This window comes from Kogia breviceps, chromosome 3 (genome assembly GCF_026419965.1).
Source record: "Kogia breviceps isolate mKogBre1 chromosome 3, mKogBre1 haplotype 1, whole genome shotgun sequence".
Lineage (NCBI taxonomy): Eukaryota > Metazoa > Chordata > Mammalia > Artiodactyla > Physeteridae > Kogia > Kogia breviceps.
The window spans coordinates 102,825,686-102,853,271 of NC_081312.1; the positions used below are offsets into that span (position 1 = coordinate 102,825,686).

Genomic DNA, 27,586 nt, shown 5'->3' on the forward strand with positions numbered 1-27,586 from the left:
GCGGCATCAGTTTGCAGAGGCTAGGGCAGAGGGTCATTCAGGGGATGAACTACGTGCCTGTGGTGACTTTACCTGTGCTCAGCAAGACTTCTGGTTCTCCCATCATTCTAGGCACATGCTCTCTTTTAATTTTTTTTTATTTTATTATATTTTATTTTTGGCTGCGTTGGGTCTTTGTTGCTGCGCGCGGGCTTTCTCTAGTTGCGGCGAGCAGGGGTTACTCTTTGTTGCGGTGTGCGGCTTCTCATTGCGGTGGCCTCTCTTGTTGCGGAGCACGGGCTCTAGGCGCGTGGGCTTCAGTAGTTGTGGCTCACCGGCTCTAGGGCACAGACTCAGTAGTTGTGGCAAACGGGCTTATTTGCTCTGTGGCATGTGGGATCTTCCCAGACCAGGGCTTAAACCTGTGTCCCCTGCATTGGCAGGTGGACTCTTAACTACTGTGCCACCAGGGAAGTCCCATGCCCTCTTGAAATTAGGGAGAGGTGGCAGGTGCCTCGCATGGCAGCATGTGATGGATTTTTTAAAAATTGAGATATAATTGACATACAACATTAGTTTCAAGGGTAAGGATTTTGAAAAAATGGTAGTAAAATATATATAACATGAAGTTTATTTACCACTGTAACCATTTTTAAGTGTACAAGTCATTGGCATTAAGTACATTCACAATGTAGTGCAACCATTACCACTATCCATTTCAAGACCTTTTTCATTTTCCCAAACAGAAACTCTGTACCCATTAAGCAATAATTCCCCTCCCACCTCCTCTGCCTCCAGCCCCTGACGGCCACCATTCTACTTTGTCTCTACTAATTTGCCTATTCTAGGTACAGCCTATAAGTGGAATCATACAATATTTGTCCTTTGGTGTCTGGCTTATTTCACTGGGCATAATGATTCCAAGTTTCACCCATGTTGTAGCATGTATCAGAATTTCATTTCTGTTTAGGGCTGAATATTATTGTTACATGATGGGATTTTGACTTTCTCCTGGAAGTGTTGGCATGTTGGGGAGAGCTCCAGGTAGAATGACAGCGGGCACCTGCTGTTTAGGATGCTCTCTGATCCATGTGTGGGAGGAGGGGAGGAGGAGGATGGTCTGCAGGAGCCTGTGGCAATGGTTCCGGAATAGAATTATGACCCTTCCAGCCCGGTGTAGCTGCACCTCCCTCCGGAAGCTTGTCTTCCCCTCTGAAACCCCAATGGCCTTTTCTGAGTATCAACAGCGGAACCGCACACTCTGCTATCTGCTAACCTTTTGGCAGGTGAGGACTGTGCTCCCAGCATTCCAGGACCCTCAAGCCTGACCCCAGTTTTTCCTTCCTCTGTCCCTCATGGCACAGCCAGTGAATGGCTGAGGCCTCAGTAGACACAGGACTTGGGGTTCAGGGAGAAGGGACATTGGTGGCAGGTGCGGCCCTGGGGAGTCAGTTTCTCCCACCACCTACCTCCCCTCTCTCCCAGCCCTGGGCTTGGGTCAGGCTGCATCCCCTCCTGGGGCCGAAGGAGACAGAACAAGCCTCAGGGGTGTCAATAACAGGGTTATAATCCAGCAGGATGAGACTGAGCTCTCTGGAATCTCATAGCATTTTTCCAGCCCTGGCCACTTTATCACCATATCACTGAGTGATGGGACTCCGGGGACCTGTGGTTCCAGCAGCGGCTCCGGCTCCTGTTCCTGCTCCCCGCTTACGATTGATCAAGTCCAACTGGGCTGAGCAAATTCACACTGCTTCCTGCCACGCTGTATTTTGTCCTCCCCATTCTTTTCCTCTTTCTCCTGCTCCTTAGACTTCCCCTCTGGGCAGCTGAGATTCAGTCCCCATTGCAGCTTGGGTCTAGGGGATGTGAGCTGTAGGCAGTGTAGGCCAACCCTAGGGGCTGCGGACTCAGGTCCACCTCATCCTCCTTGTGTGACCTTGGGCCTTAGTTTCCTTCTCAGAACAGTCACGGGGTTGGACCAGTTGTTCTCTGAGGTTCCTTTCAACCTTGACTACTCTGTGACTTAGTTTTTTTTTTTTTAAGATTTCAAAGCAAATTGCAGAGTGTTTTCTTCCAAGATCATGACAGTGTGAAGGAATTGGGTGGGCAAGCTGATTCTGTCTTCCCTTCACTCGACAGGAACGCCAGGCGATGAGGGCATCCTTCTTCCTCCTCCAGGGAAACATGTTACTAGCCCCCAGGCCAGTGGTTGGTGATTCTCCTTAAGGTTGTCTTAGAGTCCAACCCATTAGGTCAGAGCTTGTGGGGGGACCAGATGCCATCTTGACTCAATAAACATGGAGCAGACCATGCAGGGAGACGGGTGGCAGTGCAGGCCTCTCTGGCCCATCTCAGGCTGGATCTAATTGTGCCCACTCTCAGATCGCTGGATGTCTGCCGTGCTCCAGTAGCTCTCTGGGGAAGGACATTTCACAGATGAGGGAATTTACCAGCCTAAGGTTTTATAACCACAATATTGGGCCAAGTCATTCTAGTGAGAAGCTGTCAATGATTTACCTTTCTTCCTAAGTAGGTGGAGAGATTAACTAAAGAACGGTTGGGCATCATCTTAAGCAGACCCAAAGAACGATGATTTTCTTCACAAGAGCTTTTTCTTCTGTCCATCTGGAAAACGCTGTCTTTGATCTTATAGGGCAGCCCCTCCCTGCTGTCTGCCTGCAAAGGTGAGCCTCAAACACCAGGTGCTGGAGACTGCGCTCCAGTGCAGAGCTCTCCTGGTCTAAGATCTGTCGTACTCCCCAAGTGAGAGTGAGGGGAGCCTGGACTGCTTGGCAGTGTCCCTCAAGGGCATTGGCGTTTTCTCACCTCTGGCATCTTGAATGAGGTCATATGCATGAGGTTGGTTTGAATCAGCCCCAGGAAGGAGACTTCAAGGAGACTTCACAAGCCCTTGCAACTAGGAGGTGGCCTGGGGAGACACGGGAGAAACTGGGGTTGTGTGGGGGGGTGGGACATGGATTCTGTTTCTGGCTGTGCCACTAACCATTGTCCACAGTCTCTGCCTCTCTGGCCGTCAGGATAGCTCCTCCTTCCACTTCACTGGGTGTTGAGGGGATGGGGATGAGGTAGGAAGCCTAAAAGTATTTGGCAAAGATTTCTACCCCCACTCCCTGGTCAAAACATTCAGGCCTGTATTTAAAGTCCATCATCAAACCTCCTGAAAAGAAAAACATCAGATATAATGGGGTTACCCAAACAAGTGATAACTTTCAAAACAAAGTTTTTCTCTGCCTTTTTGTCCCTAACAACTGTTGGTTTTGCAGTTGCTCCCTTAATCCCCTGAAATCCCAAGTGCAAAACCAGGTCGTATTTTTTTTCTTTATTATTGTCTAAAATTTTGGTTTTACCCTCCTTTTATACCCTGCTTAAGGCTCTTATCCCTTGGTGATTTTGTAGGTATTGCAAATCCAGTCCCAGAGCCAGAATGTGGCTTTACTGGGTCATCTTCCTCTGGCCTTCCTAGGTTATGCCTTATTTATTATTTTTTCTTTTTAAGTTTTCTCTGTCACTGTTACAGTTTTGCAGAAAAGTAGAGGGAGTTAGTGGTAGGCCCACAGAGTACAAATTTAGAGAAGCATCTTGACTGAAGCTCCACTCGCTTTAGCTATTGGATAGACTTCAACATTACTATATAACCCCAGCATCTTTCCCCCTAAACACTGTCAGTGCCAAAGACCTCTGGATATTGTGACAAGGTGTCAGTTTCTGCCTGTTCTGGGCTAACGTAACTGTAAGGCTTGATGCTGAAGCTTTGGCCCCAGCTCCAGGAGCCACGCCTGGAGTATACTGGGAGCTGCTCTGCCTTGCATCCCATGGCTTAGAGTGAGCTCCATCTTGGGGCCTCAGCCTTCCCCTCACACCCCTGCAATGTGGTCTGTGCCTGCCTCATTCTCTGTTTTCCTTCTGTTGGTCTCTGCAGTTCTCTGTGGGTTCTGGAGATAAGCCCTGAACTCTGGCTCTATCTGCTGTGGCCCTGATACTTCTCCTCTGTTATTTTCTCTTCCTCCCTCAGCCCTCTTCTCCCAGGGCTGGGCCTTGCTTACAGGATGCCCTGGCTATGGGGACCTGGGCTTATAGAGACCCTGGAAACCAGGACTACAGCATTCTCTGGCCAGAAGCCCAGACACACACACTTGCACACACACAAACTTATGTTTACAATTTTTTTAAACATAGGTATAAGTTTATAGCTGTTCTGTATCCTACATTACATTATAAACATTTCTTCTTGTCATTAATAGTTTAATATTTCAAAGGTCCTTACTATCATTTACTCAGTATTTCAGTGTTATTTTCAGTTACTTTTTAATTTTTTTTGAATTTTATTTTATTTTTTATACAGCAGGTTCTTATTAGTTATGTATTTTATACATATTAGTGTATATATGTCAATCCCAATCTCCCAATTCATCACACTAGCACCACGCCCGCCCCTTTCCCCCCCTTGGTGTCCATACGTTTGTTCTCTACATCTGTGTCTCTATTTCTGCCCTGCAAAGGGGAGAAATAACCCCTTTGTTACCCTTCCATACTGAAATAAACAAAGAAAACAATAGCAAAGATCAATAAAACTAAAAGCTGGTTCTTTGAGAAGATAAACAAAATTGATAAACTATTAGCCAGACTCATCAAGAAAAAGAGGGGGAGGACTCAAATCAATAAAATTAGAAATGAAAAAGGAGAAGTGACAACAGACACCGCAGAAATACAAAGCATCCTAAGAGAATACTACAAGCAACTCTATGCCAATAAAATGGACAACCTGAAAGAAATGGACAAAGTCTTAGAAAGGTATAAACTTCCAAGACTGAATCAGGAAGAAATAGAAAATATGAACAGACCAATCACAAGTAATGAAATTGAAACTGTGATTAAAAATCTTCCAACAAACAAAAGTCCAGGACCAGATGGCTTTACAGGTGAATTCTATCAAACATTTAGAGAAGAGCTAACAGCTATCCTTCCCAAACTCTTCCAAAAAATTGCAGAGGAAGGAACACTCCCAAACTCATTCTATGAGGCCACCATCACCCTGATACCAAAACCAGACAAAAACACTACAAAAAAAGAAAACAACAGACCAATATCACTGATGAATATAGATGCAAAAATCCTCAACAAAATACTAGCAAACAGAATCCAACAACACATTAAAAGGATCATACACCAAGATCAAGTGGGATTTACCCCAGGGAATGCAAGGATTCTTCAATACATGCAAATCAAGCAATGTGATACACCATATTAACAAACTGAAGAATAAAAACCATATGATCATATCAATAAATGCAGAAAAAGCTTTTGACAAAATTCAACACCCATTTATGATAAAAACTCTCCAGAAAGTGGGCATAGGGGGAACCTACCTCAACATAATAAAGGCCATATATGACAAACCCACAGCAAACATCATTCTCAATGGTAAAAAACTGAAAGCATTTCCTCTAAGATCAGAAATAAGACAAGGATGTTCACTCTCATCACTATTATTCAACATAGTTTTGGAAGTCCTAGCCACGGCAATCCGAGAAGAAAAAGAAATAAAAGGAATACAAATTGGAAGAGAAGAAGTAAAACTGTCACCGTTTGCAGGTGACATGATACTATACATAGAGAATCCTAAAGATGCCACCAGAAAACTACCAGAGCTAATCAATGAATTTGGTAAAGTTGCAGGATCCAAAATTAATGCACAGGAATCTCTTGCATTCCTATACCCTAATGATGAAAAATCTGAAAGAGAAATTAAGGAAACACTCCCATTTACCATTGCAACAAAAAGAATAAAATACCTAGGAATAAACCTACCTAGGGAGACAAAAGGCCTGTACACAGAAAACTATAAGACACTGATGAAAGAAATTAAGGATGATACCAACAGATGGAAAGATGTACCATGTTCTTTTTTTCGGGCTTAGTTGCTCCACGGCATGTGGGATCTTCCCGGACCGGGGCACGAACCTGTGTCTCCTGCATCGGCAGGCGGACTCTCAACCACTGCGCCACCAGGGAAGCCCCCCCCCCCCCATTTACTCTTAATTAGAGGTAATCTGATAGCATAAAACTTTGTCCACACTTGAGATTATGTCTTCAGGAAAGACCCCAGAAGGGAATGACAAAGTAAAAATCAGAGGCCCTGGCTATTGCTATCTGTCTAGAGTGGATACCTGCATCCCTATGACATTGGGATTTGAGCTGCCCTCACCCCAGCCTACCCCCTCCCAGCAGCTCCTAGCTTGCTGTGAGCAGGGGAGGCACCCAGATAATGCTTCTGACAGTGAGTGACTTTATTTCCTCTGGTCGAGAGTTCCCTGATTACAAACTCTTTAGTTCCTTTAAGAGATTCCTGGTTGGGCCCCAGATATAGGGAACAAAGTGCCTGAGTGAACAGGAAGGCCTCTGGCTCACCAAATCAAGTTCCTGAAATGCTACCAGATGTGAGGAGGTTTGACAGCAAACAACAAAGTGGCTCAGGGTAATAAGTAGTGAGTGTTTTTTGAGGTTCCTTCTTTATGGTTTGCCAAACTGTTTTCTTCTACATCTTCATAATCCTTGCAAACTAAGCTGTAAGGCAGAGGTCCTTATTCTTCCCATTTTCTAGAGGAAATGACTGAGGCTTAGAGCCACTCGGCAGTGCTTCTTCTTTTTTTTTTTTTTAATTTATTTTTTGGCTGGGTTGGGTCTTCTTCACTGCGCGAAGACTTTCTCTAGTTGTGGCGAGCGGGAGCTACTCTTCGTTGTGGTGTGCGGGCTTCTCAGTGCGGTGGCTTCTCTTGTTGCGGAGCACTGCTCTAGGCGCACGGGCTTCAGTAGTTGTGGCGGGCAGGCTCAGCAGTTGTGGTTTGCGGGCTCTAGAGCACAGGCTCAGTAGTTGTGGCACACAGGCTTAGTTTCTCTGCAGCATGTGGGATCTTCCTGGACCAGGGAACCCGTGTCCCCTGCATTGGCATGCGGATGCTTAACCACTGTGCCACCAGGGAAGTCCTGGCAGTGCTTCATAAAATGTAGTCTGCACGTGAATCACCAGGGATCTTATTAAAACACAGATTTGGATTCAGGTGATCTGGGGAGGGGTGCTAGATTCTGGTTTCTAACAGGTGATGTGGATGCTGCGGGTCGGAGGACCTCACTTGAGTAGGGAGGTGCTGGGGAGCTCTTCCAGGTTGCATATGTCCTAAGGGACTGATTAGGGACCCATGTCTGTCTGACTCCAAAGCCTGCACTCTGGGTCTGCTGTTCCCACCTAGACTCCTGCAATCCAACCACTTACTTTACAGGAGGGCAGAGAGTTGGATGCTTCAGCTGGAGGGTGAGAAAGCTCTGTTCAGGGAGGGGCTGCTCTCTCCAGGCCCACCCCCCTCCTCGAGATTTAATGAGGAAAAGACAGATGGAGGGGGATTGTCTCCGGGGTAGTGAAGCACCACAGCCGGGTAGCCATCAGTGGGTCTGTTGGAAAAATTAATTTTTTAATTAAAAACATTTTTTTCTCCCCCTCTTCTTTCCCCTTGGCTTTAATGTCTCAGTCTGGAGTAATTATGATTCGCTCTGGGGAGACTGAACCTTAGAAAAATTGTTGGTGCAACTGGCGAAGAATTTATCTGATTAACTTGGGCTCAGCCTTTGAAAAAAAGCAAAAGAGAAGTAAAAAGAAAAAGGGAGGAGGGAAAGCACTAGTTCCCCATTCTCCTTCTGGCACAAAACTTAATCACAGTGTCTGGGAGGCCAGGTGGGTACTAGCTGCTCTTTCGGGCCAGCCTATACAGAATGGGTGGGGAGGATCAGGCCTCATTTTCTTTCCCTTCCCAGGACCCGACAGTCCCCTACCCCAGCCTGGCCCCCACCTGTCCTTCAAGTTTCCCCCTAGAGGCTGGGATATGTCACTCTGACTAGCCCAGCAAGGAGATGATCTCTTAGATTGGGTTCCTGAGAAGCAGAGTAGGAGAAGGAGATCTGAGTCTAGAGGTTTATTAAATGAGTTCTTTGAAGTGATGCCCACAAGAGAGTGAGATAGGATGGGGAGGAAGCTAGGCAAGCATGAGGGGGGTCAGCTGAAGTCTGGTCTCAGCCTGATCCCAGGGGAACCCTGGAGCTTGAATAGTGTCAGACTTGTCAGGAGGCGAGGGGGCTGGGGAGTGGGCTTTTGTTCCTGGATCTGTCAGCCATTGGCTGTGGGTTGTAAACCTTCAAGCATTTCCTGATAAGGTCTGCCTTCCTTGGTGGAGGGCAATGCTCCAGAGAAGGGCAGCTGTGAGCTGTTAACAGCCAGCACTCACAGCAGCTGGGGGGCAAATGCACTGGTGAAAGGGATCTGGGTGAGGCACCAACAGCACCTATTACTGGGGCAGGTGGAGTCTGGTGGGGCTGGAGAGAAATGGATGGATTCATGGTGATTTAGGAGGTAGAGTCGATGGGATTTAGTGGTTGAATGAGGGGGTGATGTGGAGAGTGAGATGACAAGGGGTTTGGGTGACTGGGTAGCTGGGAGGGCTAGGTTCTAAGATGGGCACCCAGAAAGAGGGTAGACCTGGTGGGGGAGGAGGGTGATTTGTTATCTGGACATGGTGGACCCCCAGGTGGAGGTGTGGAGCAGGCAGCTGGGTGTGCCAGGTTAAAGAGATGTGGGTGCCATGGCTGTGGAGATGGGAGAGGGTGGGTGGGCTGGCGAGGGTGGGCAGTGGGGAGAGAAGAGGTAAAGCACAGAGCCCTGGGAGCCCCCAACAGCTGGGGCTGGTGGAGGACGGGGAGCCTAAGGGCAGCTGGAGAAGGTGCAGCCAGAGGGCAGGAGGAAAACCAGAGAGAGCAGGGTCCCTGATGCCACTCTCCCATCTTCTGTCTCAATCATTACCTGTCCCATCTGCAAGTGCATCTTTGTGGAAGGAGACAGCCTTGAGGAACCTTGCTAGATCCCCTTGAGGGTGGGAATTGTGCCTGTTTGGATAAGTATGCGGTCCTAGCACCTATCAGACTCCCAGGCACATAGTAGGTGCTCAGTAAGCCTTTGCTGATAAAATATACTAGCCAGCACCCATATGGCACCTACCATGCATTAAACTCATATACCTCTGAGGAGGGTGCTATCATTATCCCCATTGTACAGATGAAGACTCAGAGGCACAGAGAAGTTAAGTAGCCCACTAAGGTCACACAGATGGTAAGTGGCAGAGCTGGGACATGACTCGCCAGGGTCCAGGCTACTGTGTGAATGAGTGAGATTTGAGGCCAGCTTGTTTGGGACCAGAGCACATAGACTGTTCCATGTAGCACAGGTACATAGAGTCACATGCATATGCAGCCACATTTGCATGCAGCACAAAGACATCTCTTACCTGCTACAGGAAAGGATAGCCCACGGCCTTGGGGAGGGGACCCTTATAGCGCAGACCTCTCATCACACTGGACTGGCCAAAGCTACTTCAGACATAAGTTCCTGCTGCCTTTATAGCCCTGGAGGACAGGAGGTTACTGGGGGCTGGGCTACTAGGGGGCAGGTGGAAAGCCCTGGTATCAGGCAAGGCACCCTTCAATTCAGGTCTGCCATGACACAGTGTGGCCTGGCAAGCCCCTGAGCCTCTTTGAGCCTCAGTTTCCTCATATGCGAAGTGGTTCTACTGTAATTATACTTTTTTCCCAAGATTTTTGTGAGAATCAGAGACGCTACATGGTGTCTGGCACACAGAGGGTACTCCTCTAATGGTGTCACTGTTGTATGGAACAGCCCTTATGCCCCCAATATTGTTACATTACCCACCTCTTTGCCTGGTTTTGGAAAATGTAAATACTGCCCTGCAGTAAATGGGCATCTTGTGCTTTTCAACTGCCGGGCTGCCATGGATGACATGCTGCAGACATGTCATCCACGGGCCTGTCCAGCTAGCTGGTCAATGACTGCTGAGCGGGGAGGCTGGGAGCAGGGGCTGGGAAGAGAGGCTCCGGGCTGATAGTGTCCAGACTCTCTTGTACAGGGGCATCTGAGCTGGCAGTCTTTAGTCAGCCCCCATCCATGACCACCACTAGGGATACTGCGAAGGTGAGACTAAATAGTCCCTCTGGGGTCCACCATCAGCTTGCCTGCCCTGAGAGCCCAGAGCCACCACATTACCCAGCTCCAGGGGGTGCCATTCACATTATAGGCTATGGAGTTGGGCTCCAGGGGGTGCCATTAGTGGAAAACAACATGAATAATGCCCCCTGGAGGTGTGCAGTTGAGGCCTGAGAGCTCTTCGGGGTAGCAGTCTCACAGCTCTACAACTACTAGGAAGACCTGAGGAAGGGGACAGCCTTCTCCCTGGATCTACCTGTTGCATGGGTACCCAGGCGAGGGCAGACAGGGTCCTAGCCCTGTCTAACGCTACCCCCTCTACTGGCACCCAGGCCTCTAAGTAATAACCCTGAGCACACCATGCCTGAACCCCTGCCTTAACACATCTTCTTCTATAGCTCCAGTCTGGGAGCTCTGGAGGGCAGGACTTGGCCCTCTGTCCTCCCCTTCTCTCCTCTCAAGCACAGGGCTGGGCACATGGAAAATGGGAATCATGTTGGAGGCAAACTGAAATTAAAACATCAAAGTCTTTCATTCCTCTGTCGAAAAGACTTTTAATTCTCAACTTCCAGCTGCACCCTGGGCCCTGCCTGGTTGGTGGAGACATGAGGATGGAGCAGATTGACCCTACCTTTGAGGGGCTACAGCCTTGTCAGGGGACAAACATGTAAACAGACCGTAGGAGTCCACTGTGACCAGAGCTATGACAGGCAGCACAAAGGAAGCCATGGGAGCACAAGGATGGACAGAGGGAGCATCTGAGAAGGCTTCCTAGACAAGGTGATCCCTGAGTTGAAAACTGAAGGATGGGTAGGGGTTTGCCTGGTAGAGATGGAGGGAAAGGCATTCCAGGGACATATGCAAAAGCATGGAGGTACACAATAGCTGGGCCCTGTGAAGGACCTACAGGCTTGTGTGGGCCAGATGGAAGATGGCTGGACAGACCAGGAGTCAGCAGACCCGGGTCTCAGTCCCAGCTCCGCTTCTAAGTACCTGTGTGACCAAGGACAAATCCTCCCCTTACCCCCTACTGCTTCCTCTGGGCCTCAGTTTCCTCACCTGTGTAATGGGAACTGGGCTACTTCATCCCCAAAGCCTCTCCAGCTTGGAAGCTCTTGGCCTACCTTCCAGGAATTTGCCTGGGGACATAGGTATTGTGACCCTCTGGGGAATGCTTTTAGGTTTGTTCTAGTTAATTCAGGTTTAACCCTCTGAGTGCCAGAAACTTTTGCTTTATTGCCAGTCTCCATGAGCAGACTGAGAATTGGGCCTATCTTCCTGGAACACCAAGGTTGGGATCTGAAACTGGACACTTACCTCCAATGGGAGTGCTCCTCTATGGCCTGCTTGGGTGGGAGGGGGAATTCTGAGCTGCAGACTGTCCTCCTTCTTCCTTCCGGCCGGCTCTCTGGCTCTCTCGGGAGGACAGCCAAGCCCTACCAGGTCTTTTGCATGGACTTACTCCTTCATGGTCGCTGGTGTCTCCTTTTTATAAGCATCGCCAACCAATCAGCTCACACTTTCCCTCCCGTAAGCTGGAACTGACCAATCACACTCAGCCGGGTTTCTCTGTTGCTAGGTGCTGAAGGCTACCTCCCCACCACCAAAGGGCTTGGGTTTTAAAAGTACAGTCCTGGATCTGGAGCTGGTCCAGGAGGTTGGGTGCTCTGGGAAGATGGAGTTAAGATTTCTTGAGCACAGTGTCCAGTGGGTTCAGCCCACCATCAGGGCTGTCGGAGCTCAGAGGAAAAAGGAGAGAGCACCCGGCCTGGGGTAATCCTGCAGGACTTCCCGCTGGGTGCCGAAGGAAGATTTTTTCAGGCCCAGCTTTGGTGCCCTTTTCTGTGAACAGCGGGTCCTTCTCAGTCCCCTGACAGCAGCCTCAGCATTCCCATTCTGGCAGTGTTGGGACACCTCCCTGCCCCGCTGCCAGCACTGGCACTGTCCTGGTCCCTGAGCTCTACTCTGCCCTAGGACCCTTTCCCTTTCTCTCAGACATACACCCAGGGTCCATTACCCCCAGGCCTGAGTCATGATCCAGACACGCCTCTCTGGCTCCAGAGACTAGGCATGGAGGCGGCCCAAGAAATGATAAAGGAGGATTCAGAGAGAAGGGGAGGGTAACCTAGGCGGGGAGCACAGTTTAAGCAAGGGCTTTGGAGGCATGTGGGAGAACGTTTGCACGTACACCTGCCCATATACACATATGTGTGCATGTGCTGGTGTTTCCATGCAAAAGTCTTGGGCACACGTGTGCATGTGTGTAAAAAGCCGAGAAAGGACATTGGTGCCTCCTTGTCTTGGACTTGTGGATTTTCTCACACCCCCGTGGTCTCCCCATCAGAAGCCTGGCTTCTAGCTCCCTGGGGGCCCAGGCCCCTGAACCTTGTCCCCATTCAGTCCCCACCTCATCCAATGTAGCAACTTCTCGATGAAAAATACTGATGAGACTAGTGGACAGTGGAGCCAACATCACCTCCAAATGGAGAAAATCCAATCCAATCCATCATTCTTTCCCAATAACAGGGCTGCTGGCAGCCCTCTTGCCACCAGTTTTACCTCTTCTGGGCCCTGGGGCCCTGCTCCTGCAACTCAATCAAAAGGGCCCACTGAGGATGGTGGGGTGAATAAAATCTGTGCCTCCTTTGCCCCAGGCTCCTGAGCCTTGCTCCTCAGAGCAGCCTGGTGTCCTCATCTGTGCTCAGGGCAGTTCCAGCTGGGTGGAGCCTTGTTGTCCTCCCATAGAAGAGCCTGCCTGGGCTCCCTAGGCTACCATGAGGGGTCAGCTCACCGACCTGGGGAGCAGGAGGAGGCCTCGGCTGGGGTCAGGGCCCAGCCTCACCAAGGAGTCTTCCCTCTGAGCCTCAGTTTCTACAGCTGTAAAAAGGGGACCATGATCCCCAAGGCTCAGATGAGGGGGGCTGGGCAGGGGCTCTGTGAACTGCTGGGCCACACTGTGCTGGTCTCCACTGAAGCCTCGGTCAGTGGGAGCATCGAAGGGCATGAGCCAGAGATGGCAAATGTTTGGCCCTTAGGGTACTTTAAAAAATTGAATCAGTGGCTAATATTTAAAAAATGGGAAGTTTCCGAGGGAAGTCTGGCTTTTGGCTTCTCTTGAAAAATCAGCAGGCCCACATAGGGTAGTTGGGGTTTTTAGGCAGAGCCTGCATTTCCCTGGCCCTTCCTCAGCAGGTCCGTTTCTGGTTACCTGCATGACCCTGGGGGTAGTGACCCCTGACCCTTTCAGAAAATGTTGGCATTTCAGAAGAGGTCTTCTCCAGTGGCCCTGAGAAATGAGGGGCCTGTATTCTGGTGGGGGAGGAGGGCACGTCTGCCTCCTGGATCTCACGGTACACAACCCCCTCTGTTCCCCACCCCTCAGTCTCAGCAGTGCCTAATGGCCTGTCAGGTGGGGAGCAAGGAAGGGGTCAAGCCTTGGAAGTGACTACTTTTCCTCCTTCATCATCTTGACCATTGCCCATATGGGGTATCCTTCTAAGACCCAGGGAGCCAGCTGGGCAGGTTCTCCCAGAGCAGGTGTAAAGGAGGCTAGACATTCCTTTCCCCCCTGATTCCTCAGTGAAGCTCACCTGTTCTAAGGCAAAAGTTTGTGCTGTAGTCAGCTCTGTGGGATCAAACATTTGGGGCAGGGCTAGGAGAGCCACTCTCATCAGACTGGAAAACGGGCAATCTGGTGTTCCTGATTCACCCCTGCCTAGCTGTGTGACCTTGGGAAAATAACATCTCTAAGCCTCAGTTTTCTCACCTGTAAAATACCTACTTGCATGTGTTGTCATAGGATCAAAAGGGATCAAGTTTAAGAGAACTGCCTGGCACAGGTCAGGCACACAGTAGGTATTTAATAAGTGTCTGCTGAAAGGAGGACTTGAGGGTTCTCAGGCCCAGCAGTGGAGCCTGCAGAGTTGCTCTGTAATGGAGACTGAGTAACAGGGTACTGGATGGCTGGGGCTGAAAGTGATGACAAGAGTAAGGGGCCTCTGCCTTGAGATCTTGCACCTTCCAAGCTGGGGTAACTGGGAGAAGGTGTGCCGGGTGAGCAAAGGGTAGTAAGTCCTTCTCTTTCCTCACTCCCCACCCTTGTGGTGGGGACACGGCTCTTTCCCCAGCATCTGGGCCCCTTCCTTAAATGGAGAGGGCCCCTGCCTTCTTCAGGCAGAAGAAGAATTACTAGAATCTGGCTGCCTGATTTTCCACTGAGATGGGGAGTCTTGGGTCCCGAAGCAGCAGGTATGGAGGGAGAAGATGGCTTTATAATCAACCGGTCCTGGAGTCACTTCATGGGGTTTCGCCATCAGGACTTGTGAATGGTGGGTGGGGGACTGAGGGAGACACTCTCAGATCCTTACCCAATCTTAACTTGAAAGCACAGGTGGGACAAGGATATTCCAGGTCCCCCAAGGGGGAACTTTGGACAGAGAGGATCTGAGCAGCCTCTGAAAGGAAGGCCTTCCTCCTCCGTCCCCTAAAGGTCGCCATCTGGCCATCTTTTGCACGGAGCAATGGAGACCACTGCTTTCTCCCCAGGTGTGCTTTCTGGAGCCACAAGCTGGAGGTACACATCTGGGTGTGGCTGCTATCCCAGAAGAGGGGTCTACACAGGGAACATGAGGATTATGGTGGTGATGATGGCAGCCGATGACATTTACGAGAACCTGGGCTAAACACTTCGTGCTGCACTCGCCTCAATTCCAGGGCTACGGACCAGCCTACCTCATTGAGGCACATCCTTTACATGAAAATTCAAGTGGAAATGGAGCCACCCACAGGGAGGAGGGAGAGGTGCATCAATTCATTGACTTCACAAAAGGATTGCCCTTGGTGGCGGTGGTGATGAATCTAAGAAATAGCTCCCCACATGTGCTTAGGGTAATAGTCCATGTCCAAAATGTTGATGTACCTTCCTGGTTTTTAAGAACGTGTTCAGAGAACCAAGGCAGCTGCTTTGGGGTCTCCAGACTCCCTGCTTACAGGCAGGGGAGATATTTCAGGACCCTGGAGAGTGCCCCAAACTCCCGGGAGGTGCGTGGAATGCGGAGTTGGGCTTTTCAGAACTGGGTCATCCTGGGAAATCATCATATGGGTGGGACCTGGGGACTAGAGCCCTGGGAACATGACTTGCCTAAGTCATTCAGTGGGTCAGTGGCCTCAGGTTTCCCCGCAGCCTGACTGCCTGTGGCTGTGTCTTCTGGAACAGAGGCAAAAGCAGGGACAGCCCAGCTAGCTTCTCTATGCTGAGTCTGCAAAGACACAGGTGTCTCACTTTCTTCACTCTAAAAAATGTGTGCAAATAAGAGAGCTGTAAGTCGAATCCTACACCCAACACTATCCTGGTTGCCGTGGGCTTGGGGGCAGTACTTGGCCCTTTTGATAGGCAGCATGGTAGATGGTTATAGTTACAGCCTCTGCAACGTCACTGCCTGAAATTGAATCTCAGCTCTGTCTCTCCCAGGCTGTGTGAACTTTGGGGGCATTACTTAACTTCTCTATGCTTCAGTTTCCTCATCTGTGAAATGGGGATGATAAAGCACCTACTTCAAAGGGTGCTATAGAATGAAACATCATATATAAAGCACTTAAAGCGGTGCTTGGCATGTAGTTATTGCAGCAAAATGTTATTATTATTTTTTAACCTCAAGCATGTCTGCCCCAGCTCTGGTGCATGGCCGGGTTCTTCCCAGTCTTGCTTCCAGGGTCAGATTGGGAAGAGGCAGACATTTCCTGGGCTTGTAAACTGTTGGAGTATCTGAGGAAGCATTGGTTTGGAAACTGGGAGGCCCCACTGCCCTGGGCCAGGGGCTCTGGAACCCAGAGGAGAGGCTGGCACCAGCTCCCTCCCTGATCCTTCTTCACATGGTTCTAAGCATGGTCTTGAGAAACCAGGAAGATCTAGGCTCAAATCTTGACCCCAAGGCTTGTAGGCAATGACCTTGGGCAAGTCATTATATTAGCCTCTTGGAGCTTCAACTCTGTATGGACATAACAATACCCTTGACATGGTTGTTTGGAGAATGAATTGAGAAAATGTAGGCAAAGGCCAAGCACACGTGCTCTAAGGGCTGTGTGTTGGTAGCTGTCACAGGACTGTCTTCATAATGTCTCTGTCTCATTTTGGGTCTCTTCCACTCCCCTCTCCCTCCCAGTGGATGAAGTTCTCATCCCTTCTCCTTGACTGCCTCACTTGGTCCAAGCCAAAAGGCTTGGGAACCTTTGGAGTCAGCCCATCCAGGCCCAAACCTCAGAGAGAGAGGTTTTAAAAAGATAAGAGTGGATTCTGGCCTCTGGTGGTCCATTTCCTGTGGCCTTACCCCTTCTCTATGCTTTGTCTTAGCATTAATGCTCTGGGTTTCTAGACAACTCCTTTGTCCCATAGCCGTGGACAGACTCCCCTCTCCACCCCTAGCTCTGCCCCACTCCAGAGGCAAGTGGTAAAACATTTATCTTATTAGCAGCTCAGATTTGACCAGCATGAACTGGGCCCATTCTCGGCCTTATCACCGGAGTTATCTCATTTATAATTAGCATTTAATTAGCATCTACTTTATGTCCAGCAATGTAGGAAGCACTTTACACGCCTTTTCTTATTTAATCATCCAGTAGCCTCTGGAGGTAGCTATTATTACTAATTTTATTTTATAGGAGAGGAAACAGGTTGGGAGGGGTTGAGTGATGCTTGGGTCATGGGCAGGGGGCCTTGGAGCAGCAGGGAGGAAGCTTGTGAAGCACTCAGCATGGTGCCCTGTATGCAGAAGGTGCTCAGTAAAAGGGGAAAGCCTTGTCCACCCTGGGTTCCCTCTCAGGGACCTCTAACTGGATGACTTCTCTTCAGGCCCTCTCTCCCACCTTTGTACCAGCTCTTCTAATGGCCAGACCACATTAATCTGCATTTGAGCCTGGCACAGTGGTAGAATTTCAGGCAGTGTGAGAGTTGGGTGTGTGGGGAGGGGGACACAGAGAATGGCCACTGGTTCCGGTCATGTCTAAGGCCCCTTCTTGCTTGCTGCCATGGCCACTTCCAAGCAGGACTCCAGGGTCCAGGCTGCGGAGTCGCCAGGGAGGGATGTCTGGTTTTCATGAGCTTCTCAGTAGTTGATTATTTATTCTGCCTGGGAACTTGAACATAGCCCCAGCCCCCCAGGCCTCCCCTGCAGCCTCTTTGGGTTTGGGGTGCAAGGGGAAGTGGGCCGAGACCTCAGGGGCTTCATGTTCCCTTCTGTCACTGTTACAGGGCCTGGCCTTGACCATGACCTCCCTGAGATTTACACCTGGGCTGCAGAGGAGATCTGACTTCTCAGAGTGGCTCTGCTGTGGGCAACTCACTGTCTGGCCCAGGGCAGGTCTTTGCCCCTTTTTGGGTTTCAGTGTCCTCATCTGTAAAATGAGAGGGGAGGACTGACTGTTCCCTGAAGGCTCTCCTAGCCCTGTCATGCAGCGGAGTAAGTACCACGGAGCATCCCTCTCCTCCCCTTTGCCTGCCCCATCAGAGGGTAGGTAGTGGAGGGTGGGCACAGAGGACCTGGGGCAGATAGGATGCTGGGAATGAAGCAGATGGAGGAGTCTCAGTGGTTCCTAGCTCACTGGCTTGAGTTGACAGGGGTATTGTTTAATGAGATAGGGAAGAAAAAGAGGCAAGGGTGACTTTGAGGAGGGTTGAGGAGTTCAGTTTGGATCCATTGAGTCTGAGGTGCTCAAGAGATGGGCCTAAGCAGCCAGCATGGAGGTGAACTTGGATTTGAACCAGGGATGTCTATATCAAAGGTCACGTTCTTTCTAGCACATCACCCCATGCAGAGTGTGCAGTGCACACAGTTGAGCTACTGAGGGTCAAGGAGGGGTTGGAAAGGGCTCATACTCAGGGGCAGGGCCAGCACCCAGGAATAGTAGCGGTGAGGAAAATAGAAGCCTTAATCAGAGAGGGCTTCTTGGAGGAGGCCATGGAATGTTGTGCTCTGTAGATACCGAGAGAGGATGAGGTCTGAAGGGGTCCTTGAAGGCCATGCTCAGAAAGATTATGTGACTTTCCCAAGGTCACACAGCTAATAATTGGCAGAGCAGGATTGCAACCAGGTCTGCCTCATTACAGTCTCTGTTCTCAGTCCCATTGGATGATGCTCTCAGGGCATGAGGCCCGGTGGGGGAAGAAGGAAGGGCCAGGAAGAGGGTGTGTGGAATTAGTCTCTTCAATTCAGACCAACTTTCCCCACCTGCATGTGATTAAATTCCAAATCAACAAAGAGATAGCAGGGCTTTGACCGGTAAAGTCTCAGAACACAAGAGCTGAGACTGTCCTAGTTTTAAGACAGATTTGACTCTAGGTACAGGGTTGCCCTTGTATATAGGTGGCCCGGGCAATTACTTAGCATTTGTGAACTGATGTGCACCCAGAATCTCCCTTTCCCCCCAAACTGGTCAGTCACCACTCCCGAGAGTTCATTTGCCAACCCTGACTTTGGAACAGACAGTTGCCTACGGGTCTCCTCCCAGGAGGGAGCACATCTTCGGCCCCTCCCACCTTGTCCAGAAGGGACTTACCAACCAGACACTTTTCTCCCGGGCAAAAGGGGCAGAGGTCCCGGAGGAAACCCTTCCTTCCTGCTTTGCCGAAGGCCCTTCTGCCATGAGAGGGACTGGCTCGCCTGACAGAAGGGCAGGGAGCCGCTGGGCACCCCAAGCTGCGGCGGTGGCAGCAATGGCGAATGCTAGCAGCTCACAGAGAGTATGCAGTGTCAAATGGATTGCGTTACTCTCTGTGCAAATTAAAAATGAAAATTAATCAAACACTCAAATTGATTTCCTTCCCGTCTGTTTCGTCTCTTTGCTCTGCCGTGCCAGTCGGATCCAGCTTGCCCAGCCCAGTACTTCCCAACTTCACGCTAGGGCTGGGCAGCTCAAGGCTGCTGCCAAGGTCTCTGCAGGCCTGGGGAACTGCAGGCACCTCATTCCAGCCTTGGGAAATCGAGTTAGGGTCAATCCAGCCAGGTCTCTGAGCCTGAGACCTAGTGCTGGGCTTGGAAAGGGAGGCAGGTGGGAAGAGAACATTTGTGTGGTCCAAAGGAAACACCCACGCTGGTCTGAGAGGCCGAACCCTAGGGAATACTCCCAGGGCCATCATTAACTGACCTTATGAGCTTGGGTGTCTTGTCTCTTCTCTGATGTCCTTTTCCCCTGTCTGTGAAATGGAGAGAAAGAGGCAGATGGAATAAGTCACTCCTGGTTCTAGTGCTGGCTTACTGGCTGGACCAGCCTTCCCTGGGGACTGACTCCACCACCATCTCCCTGCTTCAGCCAGCCAGGGTCCCTGGCCTCTTCCCTCCCTAGCCAGCCCCTGACCTGCCACTTATCAGCTGTGCAGCCATGGACAAGTCACTTTATATCTCTGAGCCTCAATTTCCTTATGGGTGAAATGGGGATGTTAATACCAGCGTGTTTAGGAAGATTAGCATGCAAGAGGTTTATTGGGATTAATCCCCCTGGTGGGGAGGGAGTGAGGGAAGCAGGATGGGGCAGAGGGGAAGCTGGGCTGCGATGCATTCACAGTACAGAGCCATGGGAATCTCTGGACCTGAGCTCTCTTTGTGGGGTTGTCCTGAATTGGGACAAGAGGGTTGGGCCATTATCCCCTGCCTTGACCAGTCGTTGGATGCAGCTGTCCATGGAGGGGCAAGGCCTTGGAGAGGGAGCCTCTCTTTTCAGCTGAGAGGCAGGTGCTCATCTGTGGCCAGCCAGCCTCAACACTCCCAGCAGCAGAGAGAAGTGCTTCAGCCTGAAGGGGGTCTGTGCCCCCTACACATGGCAGGCTATCCAGGGAGGTCGGTGTGAGGATTCCCTGGAATGAAGTCATGAAGCCTGGCGGGGTCAGCTCACAGTAGACTCTGTTGAAAGGCCTTGGGGGCCCCTCCTTTCCTCACCTCCACACCCAGACACTCGCCAAGTACTGCTTCTTCACTTCTTAAGTATCTACCCTCCACCCCACCCCATCTCCTTGCCTGGAGGACCCCAATAGCCTCCTCTCCAGCTCTGACCTCCAGTTTTACCCCCCTCCATCCATCTTCCCCACAGGAGCCGGAGGGAGTGTCCACAAATTCGGATCTGATCGTCTGCCTCCCCTTAAAATCCTTCAAAGTTCAATGATCCTCCCACAGCATTCAAGGACCTTGGTGACTTAGCCCTGCCCTTGCCCTGCTACCTCCCCACAGTGTACCCTACTTGCTATCCTGCCCCTCCCTCGACAGTGTGGATACTTCATTATTTTTCTGTCTGTTCTCATGCAGTCCTCCCTCCCTCTCTCCCTCTTCTTCCTTCCTTCCTTCCTTCCTTCCTTCTTTCCTTCCTCCCTCTCTCCCTCCCTCCCTCCCTCTCTCCATATTTCCCTCCCTCCCTCCCTCCTTATTTCCCTCCCTCCCTCCTTCCCTGGCTTCCTTCTTTCATTCAAACACCATCCAAGTGGCCAGCACATACTCCCTAAATCCCTGCATTAGCCAGGCCTGGACTGCTGGGCGCTGAGGACTCAGAGGTGACTCCTGCTTGCACTTTCCCCTCCCCAGGACCCCTTCCAGTGCCCAGTGAATTCCTATGCATCATTCAAGGTCAGCCAATCCACAGTCTTTTGGGGAGAGCCAGATCCGGTTGACACCAGCCCAGGTAAGTGCAGGAGGCCCCTCCTCTCCTCTGAGGCTCAGGGACATGACCCATGGGCTCCGACTCTTAGTTCCGTGATCCTGCCAGCCACCCCAACACAGTGCCCACTCCAGACCTGGCCTTCCTCTGTGGATGTGGCTGTCCTGGTGCCTGTCTGCCCACAGCCTGTGAATTCCCTGAGGACAGGGCCCCACAGAGCCTGGCACAGAGCACGTCCTCTGTGAGTGGGAGCTGAAGTGAGGTTTATCCCCTGAGCTGTGCACACTCCCAGGTCCCTAAAGAGCCCCCTGCCCCACTGGCCTCTCAAACTGCAATTCCAACCCCACCTCTCAGTAGTAGGCAGGGTCACCTCTCTGCCCAGATCCCCAATAGCCACCACTCCTGCTGCCCCTGGCACCATCCTTTCCTGACACCCCGTCTTGTGACTGTGCTGGATTGCAGGTCCCCCATGTCCATCCTGACCTTAACTCTGTGCCTCAGTTTCTTCATCTGTAAAATAAGGATAATCCTTGTTCCTACTTCCCCAGGCTGTAGCATGCCTTCGCTGAGAAGGCACACGGGATAGTCTTCTGGACAGCAAAGTACTTCCCCACTTATAGGTAGGTGTGATTATTGTAGAAAAAGCTGATGTGACAGAACTGTGGATTGACCTGGCTTGGCCCCTGCTGACCTGGGGACAGTTCCTGCAGGGCTATCCCAGCTTCCTTCGGATGGGCCCTTAAAAAGATAAGGCCAGCTCAGAAGCAGCTATTACAACTCAGAGAAGAGAGCCTCCCACAGGGCAGAGGGCAGTGCTGCCCAGGAAGGGAGCAAGTTCTGAAGCAGCCCCCCTCTGGCTGCTGTCTGGATGCACAAGGGAGCACTGGGGGAGGGGAGGTGGCACCCCACAGAGTCCTCCTTCCCTGAAATCCCCCCAGGTGGCTGGGATGAAGCTAGGTAGGAGGGCTTGTTGCAATGACCAGGGCCAGCCTCTTGTCTCTGGAGCCTCACTTTCCCATCTATACATGGGACCCACACATCGGTCTCTGTCCAGTGGCACTCATGAGGGTGATGCAGTCCTATTGGAAGGTATGTGGTGTCCTTAAGGAGGGGCAGCTGGCTATGGTCTGCCAGGAGTAGGTTTTAAAAGGTTCGCTGGTGTGTCTGTTTCCCCCAATGCTGTTGACTTCAAGGTCCCGGGAAGATGCTTGACAAGGGAGCAGTGCCCCTGATGGAGTAGATGGAGGTCATACCAAGAATTCATTTCTTCATCCTCTCTCCTGCCCAGGGAGACAGGAGGAGTAAAGAATGACACCCTTTTACAGATGGGAAAACCAAAGGCCCAAAGAATCCAGTTCAGCTCTTACAGGCCAACAGGGACTCCCAGACATCTGATGGGGGAGAAGTGGGTGAGGGCATGGGCCATGCTGGGGGTGGAGGGGAGGAGGAAAGCCCCTTAGAGTGCTTCATTCGGGAAGGGCTGGGGAGGGTGAGCTCAGGAGAAGAGGCGGGATGGGAAGGCACGAGGCCAGTAGCAGTCCCCAAGCAGCCCCCACCCCTGTCCCCACTGTGGGGTTCTAGGCCCTGGAATCTGGCTCGGGTGGGGTCACTTTGACTGTTGTGTCTTCTCCATTCCCTTGTTATGGCTATAGTCCAGGATCAACCAGAGATGGCAGAGGGAATCAGTCTTAATCTTTGCCTTACAGTTAAATGAGGGACAGAGAGGGGCAGGAGCTATTCAGAGTCATTCAGCTGGAGTCTCAGTGAAGGCTGAGCCAAGGTCTCCTGCTCCCCACCACCATGCTGCCAGCTCAGCTGCCAAGTCTGAGCCTCCAGCATGCCCCACCTTGTGCTAGGGCCGGGGCATCAGAAGAAGGGGGAAGAAGTGGTCCCTGGGTACAAAGGTGCTGGGTGGTGGGCTGGGAAGCAGTTGGAGGAACAGTGGGACACTGTCCTCTGCTTCAAACTTCCAGGGCCAGCCCAGAGCCATCAGGCTAAACCTTCAACTCCTTGCAGGGCCCACCAGAGCCTGTTGTCCTGGCCCCATGCAGCCCCATCTCCAATTCCCTCTCCTTATGCTCTAGCCACATGGGCTTTCTCTCCTTCCTCTCACCACAGGGCCTTTGCATGTGCTAGTCCCTCTCTCCGGAGCTCCTTACTTCTCTAAGTTAATGTCTACCCAACCTTCTGGTGCCAGGTCAAATGTCATATCCTGCAGGATGCCTTCCCCGACTCCCAAGACCAGCCTGGCCCTCAGCCTAACAGCCTCATAGATCTTCATGGCACTTGTCCTAGTTGTAATTTTAAATTTCTTTGCAATGTAAAGAGTTCTGTCTGTTTCTTTCTCCAGACTCCAAGTCCTCTGATGTGTATTTGCCACACCTGGCACAGAGGCTGGCATGGAGCAGTCCCTCAACAAATGTTCATGGAAAGAATGAAGAACAGTGGCTCTCAGTTCAAATCCTGGAACTGCACACTAAACTTTGGTTTTCTCTTCTCTGAAATGAGAATTATAACACCAGGATTAGTGTAAAGATGAACCGATGCATGAAAACTCCTGACACATAGTAGGTTAAGAGTAAAGAGGAGGAGGGAGATGGGAGTGGGCAGGGGTACTCGAGGAAAGCTGTTTAGGGATGCAAGGACTTGAGAGGTGGATGGGTGTGTGGAAGCCAAGAGGCTGTAGAACAGGTGGGAAAAGACTTGGAGGTGGGGAGATGGGATGAGAGACAGCACAGAGACAGCCTGCCTGGGTGGGGTATTTCTCTGAACGCTTAGTGACCCTATTTATTTTTCAGCCTGATCCAGGAAGCCAGGGATTGGCTGAGGAGGCAGGCAGGCAATGCCCACTGCCTCCTGGGACTCCATGTGGGCCACTTAGCCCCTGGCTGGACCTGGCGTAGTGACTGGGTCTGGGACATTTCCAAGGGCTCCCCCACTGGCCTGCAGACCTGGCTGAAAACAGCAGAGGAGCCCTGAGCAGACATCAGCAGAGGCACTGACTCAGCCCTTGTGGCAGGAAGCAGGTAGTTCCTAGCTTCTCGTGAAGGAGCTCCTTCCTGGAGCCGCCCACAGTGGGCTGGCCCCTGGCCTCTGCTGCTCTGGCAGTGGAGAGTGATTCTTCCAACTGGGTCTGTTCATATTTATGCCTTGCCTCTCTGTAAAGCCTGCTGGGAGGCAGAGGTGGTAACAGCTCCTGGTCACTAGCACAATGGCAGGGGGTCCCAAAGAGTCTTCTGTATTTGCCTGCCTCTGTGCAGAGTTCCTGGATAGAGGGACACGGCCTGGGCCTGCTGAGGGAAAATAAATGACTTAGATTTATGTTCATTGCCCCTGTGTGGCACACCAGCATGTCCCCATACTTAGGGAAGAAGCTGAGGCTCAGAGAGGGTGTGCTGCCTATCTGAGGTTGCACAGCAAAACTGGGAGCATAAATTCCCAAGCACAAACACAAAGGCTGTGTGGCTCCCAGAATAGGAGAGTGGGAGCAATGGATGGGGTTGTAGACTGCTGCTCTGCTTGGATGTCAGGGACTCTGGGGAAAGGCTGTTTGTCTCTGTTTGGCTTCCTTAAGGCCCACCTGGAAGCCCTGGGAAGACTCCTCAGGAGGTGCTTTGAACCAGAGCAGGCAACAGCCGCAAGCTCATTTCCCTTGAGGCCTCCAGGAAGTCTGGTAGGAAGGCAGAAGGAAAATGGCCATGGAAGAAGGGAAAAGGGAGAGAGTAAGGGCCTTTGGGATGGTCCATAGAGCCAAGGCCAGGTGTGCAGAAGGAAAAGGACATTTGCTGAATGCCTCCTGTGTGCTGGGTCACTCTTGTTTGTTTTTTGTTTTTTTGCAGTACGTGGGCCTCTCACTGTTGTGGTCTCTCCCGTTGCGGAGCACAGGCTCTGGACACGCAGGCTCAACGGCCATGGCTCACGGGCCTAGCCGCTCTGCGGCATGTGGGATCTTCCCAGACCGGGGCACGAACCCGTGTCCCCTGCATTGGCAGGCGGATTCTCAACCATTGCGCCACCAGGGAAGCCCAGCTGGGTCACTCTTGTGTGTGAATTCTTTGCCAACCACCTTTGTGGCTGAGTATTTTTATTCCCATTGTACAGAAGAGGACAGTGAGGCTGGAATTGGCACTGGGTATGGCCTGACAACAAAGGCTTGAGTCTTTTCAGGGCACCTTGGTTGGTGGGTGCTAAAGTCTGACCCTTCTGGTACTCACAGCACCACTACAGCAAGGCCTGGGCTTCTCCCACTTCCAGCTTCGGTCAGCAGGGGGAGGCTGTGCTGCGCCTGCCTGGAGATATTGGGAGAAGTTGGGACTGGGTGGAGTGGAGAGGAGAGGAGAGGAGAGGAGAGGAGAGGAGAGGAGAGAAGTGGAGAGGAGAGGAGAGGAGGCCTCTTTCAAAAGCTCCTGGATTTGGGGAGCCCTTAGCAATGCCTCTGTGATGGTTGAAGGATGGGGAGGGCTTCTGCCTAGATTAATTAAGTGGCATCCCCACTGCTGCCCCAGAACAAAGTTGAAACTCCTCAATTCAAGGATCTTACAGCTTCTCCTCCCCCCAAATACATGCATTTTCCCTGTTTCCTACTTCCAGGTCTTTGTATATCTTCTTCTCTTGGCATGGGATGCCCTTTCTGCCCAGTCAACTCCTACTCATCCTTCAATTCTTCCAGGAGCTTTCCTGGACACCCTCCACATCCCCCCTCCCCCGACCCGAAGTTCCATCATACCTCCTGCTCTCTCATTTTTGGAGGGATCTACCACCAAATCAGAGCCCCAGAGATGATGGAAGCCAATGGCCTTCCAAGGAAGTGTAAACTGAGGCCAGAGAGAGGCAGGCATTTGCCCAAGGTCACACAGCAAGAGCGGGAGGCCATCCTGTGAGCCCTGTCCTCTCAGCATGACAGGTGTCCTCACCCTGTGCTCAGATCCGGACAGCTGCTGCCTCTCCCCACCCGGCAGTGCTGGGCGCCCAGCCTGCACTGCCTCACACCTCCAGCCTGCCCTTAGGCTTAGCCGCCAACAAGCACTGAGCGCCCCCTGGATGGCATGGTCAGGCCCGACCGCCCTCTCCTTGACTCACCTCCAGCCCGGGAGGGCTGGGCTCAACCGCGGCGGACAGGGCGCCGCCCGCACCATCCCGGCTGCGCCACCGCCCCGGACTGTGCCGGCGCAGGAGGCCGCCCTCCTCGGCGCCCCCGGGTGGAGCAGGTCGAGCCCGGTGCGCTATCCCTTTAAGCCTGGGCGAGATGGGAGCTGTCAGCGACAGCCGAGGCTAGCGCGGGACGTAGCCGCCCGCCTGGCCGCAGCGAGGAGCGAGGAGCAAGCGGAGAGCTGAGGGGGCGGTGGGGCCCGGGCTCGGCGGGTCCCCTCGCCGCCCACAGTGCGTCCGCACCCTGGGCCCGGCGAGTGGCGGGCGGCACCCCATGTAATGAGGAGAATGTGAGGGCAGCGCAGGGCGGTGGGGAGGAGGCGCGGGAGAGGGCGTCGGCAAGATTGAGAGGCAGCCTGAGAGACTGAGGACGGGGATCGGGGCGGCTGCAGGTGGGAGAAAGGAGAGGAGATAAAAAGATAGGCAGTGACAGAAAAGGGGGAAAGAAAGGAGCAGGAGAGCACGCGGCTGCAGGCGGCGGGGCAGGCGAGGAGGAGGGAGCCGGCGCCTCTGGGTGGGAGCGCCGGAAGCCGGAGTCGGGCTCTCCGGCCGGGGATCAGGCTTAGAGCACGGCCGCGGCCCGGCAGGGCAGGGTGAAGGAGCAGGGACGCCCGAGGGGGCCCTTCTGGGAGCACCAGGGGACCTAAGGCGGGGCCAGCCCGGTAGTTCCGCAGGGCCACTCCTCAGGCCCCGCTCCGGGGGCTCCGGCAGGTCGGGGCCAGGGGCCTTTGTGAGCGCCCCAGGAGGGCGAGAGTCGGGAGTGCGGAGCCGTGTGTGCGGCGGCGGGGGGTGTGTGTGTGCGCGCCCGGGTGTGCGCGTGTGTGTGCGAGTGTGAGCGCCCAGGAGGGTGGGAGCGCGCGTTAGGGATTCTGCTGGCATCGCAGAGTGGAGAGCAGGAGGCAGGAGCGGGGCGCGCAGGGGAGCGCGGGGCCCTCCTGTGCACACGCACACACACAGAGCGCGCTCACACACACATACACATACACACACACACGCGCACACGCCCTCCCTGCCTCGCTCGTTGCCGCGGCCACCATCTCAGAGCCGAGCCCTGCGGAGCGGGAACCCAAGCCGGAGCGGGAACAGGAGGGGAACAGAGCCGGGGAATGCGGCCCCGGAGAGGAGCTGCGCGCGAAGTGCGCGCCCGGGACGGTGAGTGTGGCCGGGCCGGGAGACTGCGGCGGGGCGGGGGCCGCGGGGGCGCAGGCCAGGGAGCTGGGGTGTCTCTGCCCGCCGGCAGCGCCGCGTGCGCGGCCTCTGATTGGGCGGGAGCCTCAGAGGCCGCGGGTTGGGGGTGGGGTGTTGGGTGCGCGCCCGTTGTGGGAGGGTGCACGCGCGGAGCTGCAGGGGGGCGCGCTCGGCACCCCTGTTCGTGACAGCGCTCTCGCCCGCTGCGCGGCCCCACCTAACCTTCGCGTGTCGCGGGAACCCTGGGGACTTGGAGCAACTTTGCGTGTAGGGGGAGAGGATGGAGGCTCTTTAGTGGTGGAACTCCGGCCTTTCTTTCTCAAGGAAAGAGGGAGGAATGGGGCGGGGGCGCGGGCTGTGCCGCCCGGCGGGCCAAAGGGTGCATCTCCACCACCCCATCAGCGCAGCCGCCGGCTCCCTGGGACACCCGTCCAGCGCCGCGGCCCCGCTCTAGAGCCGCTCTGGGCGCTGGACCCCTGTGACCCCTCCAGGGTCAGGCACAGCCACAGCTTCCAGGTCCCAGGGCCGCGAGGTCATCTTTGCAGCCAGGCTGAGGACACGGGTTTGAGGTGG

The 27,586-nt window shown here is 52.7% G+C and overlaps 1 protein-coding gene and 1 long non-coding RNA gene across 5 annotated transcripts in view; one reads left to right on the plus strand and one right to left on the minus strand.

Annotated features, from left to right (window-relative positions):
• Positions 1-589: 589 nt before the first annotated feature.
• LOC136793825 (uncharacterized) lies at positions 590-26,587 on the minus strand. Its single transcript, XR_010839730.1, has 4 exons — positions 25,757-26,587; positions 24,892-24,966; positions 19,181-19,229; positions 590-3,160 (listed from the first exon to the last, which is right to left on the minus strand). It is a non-coding gene; the product is annotated as an uncharacterized lncRNA (long non-coding RNA).
• Positions 26,104-27,586, plus strand: part of LINGO1 (leucine rich repeat and Ig domain containing 1) — a 200,567-nt gene continuing 199,084 nt past the window's right edge. Inside the window, exon 1 of one of the 4 annotated variants that reach the window (XM_067029383.1) lies at positions 26,104-26,977. The gene's annotated coding sequence lies outside the window, so the exon portion shown is untranslated. The remainder of the gene's footprint in view (positions 26,978-27,586) is intronic. The other 3 variants (XM_067029385.1, XM_067029387.1, XM_067029384.1) reach the window with 3 other exon arrangements.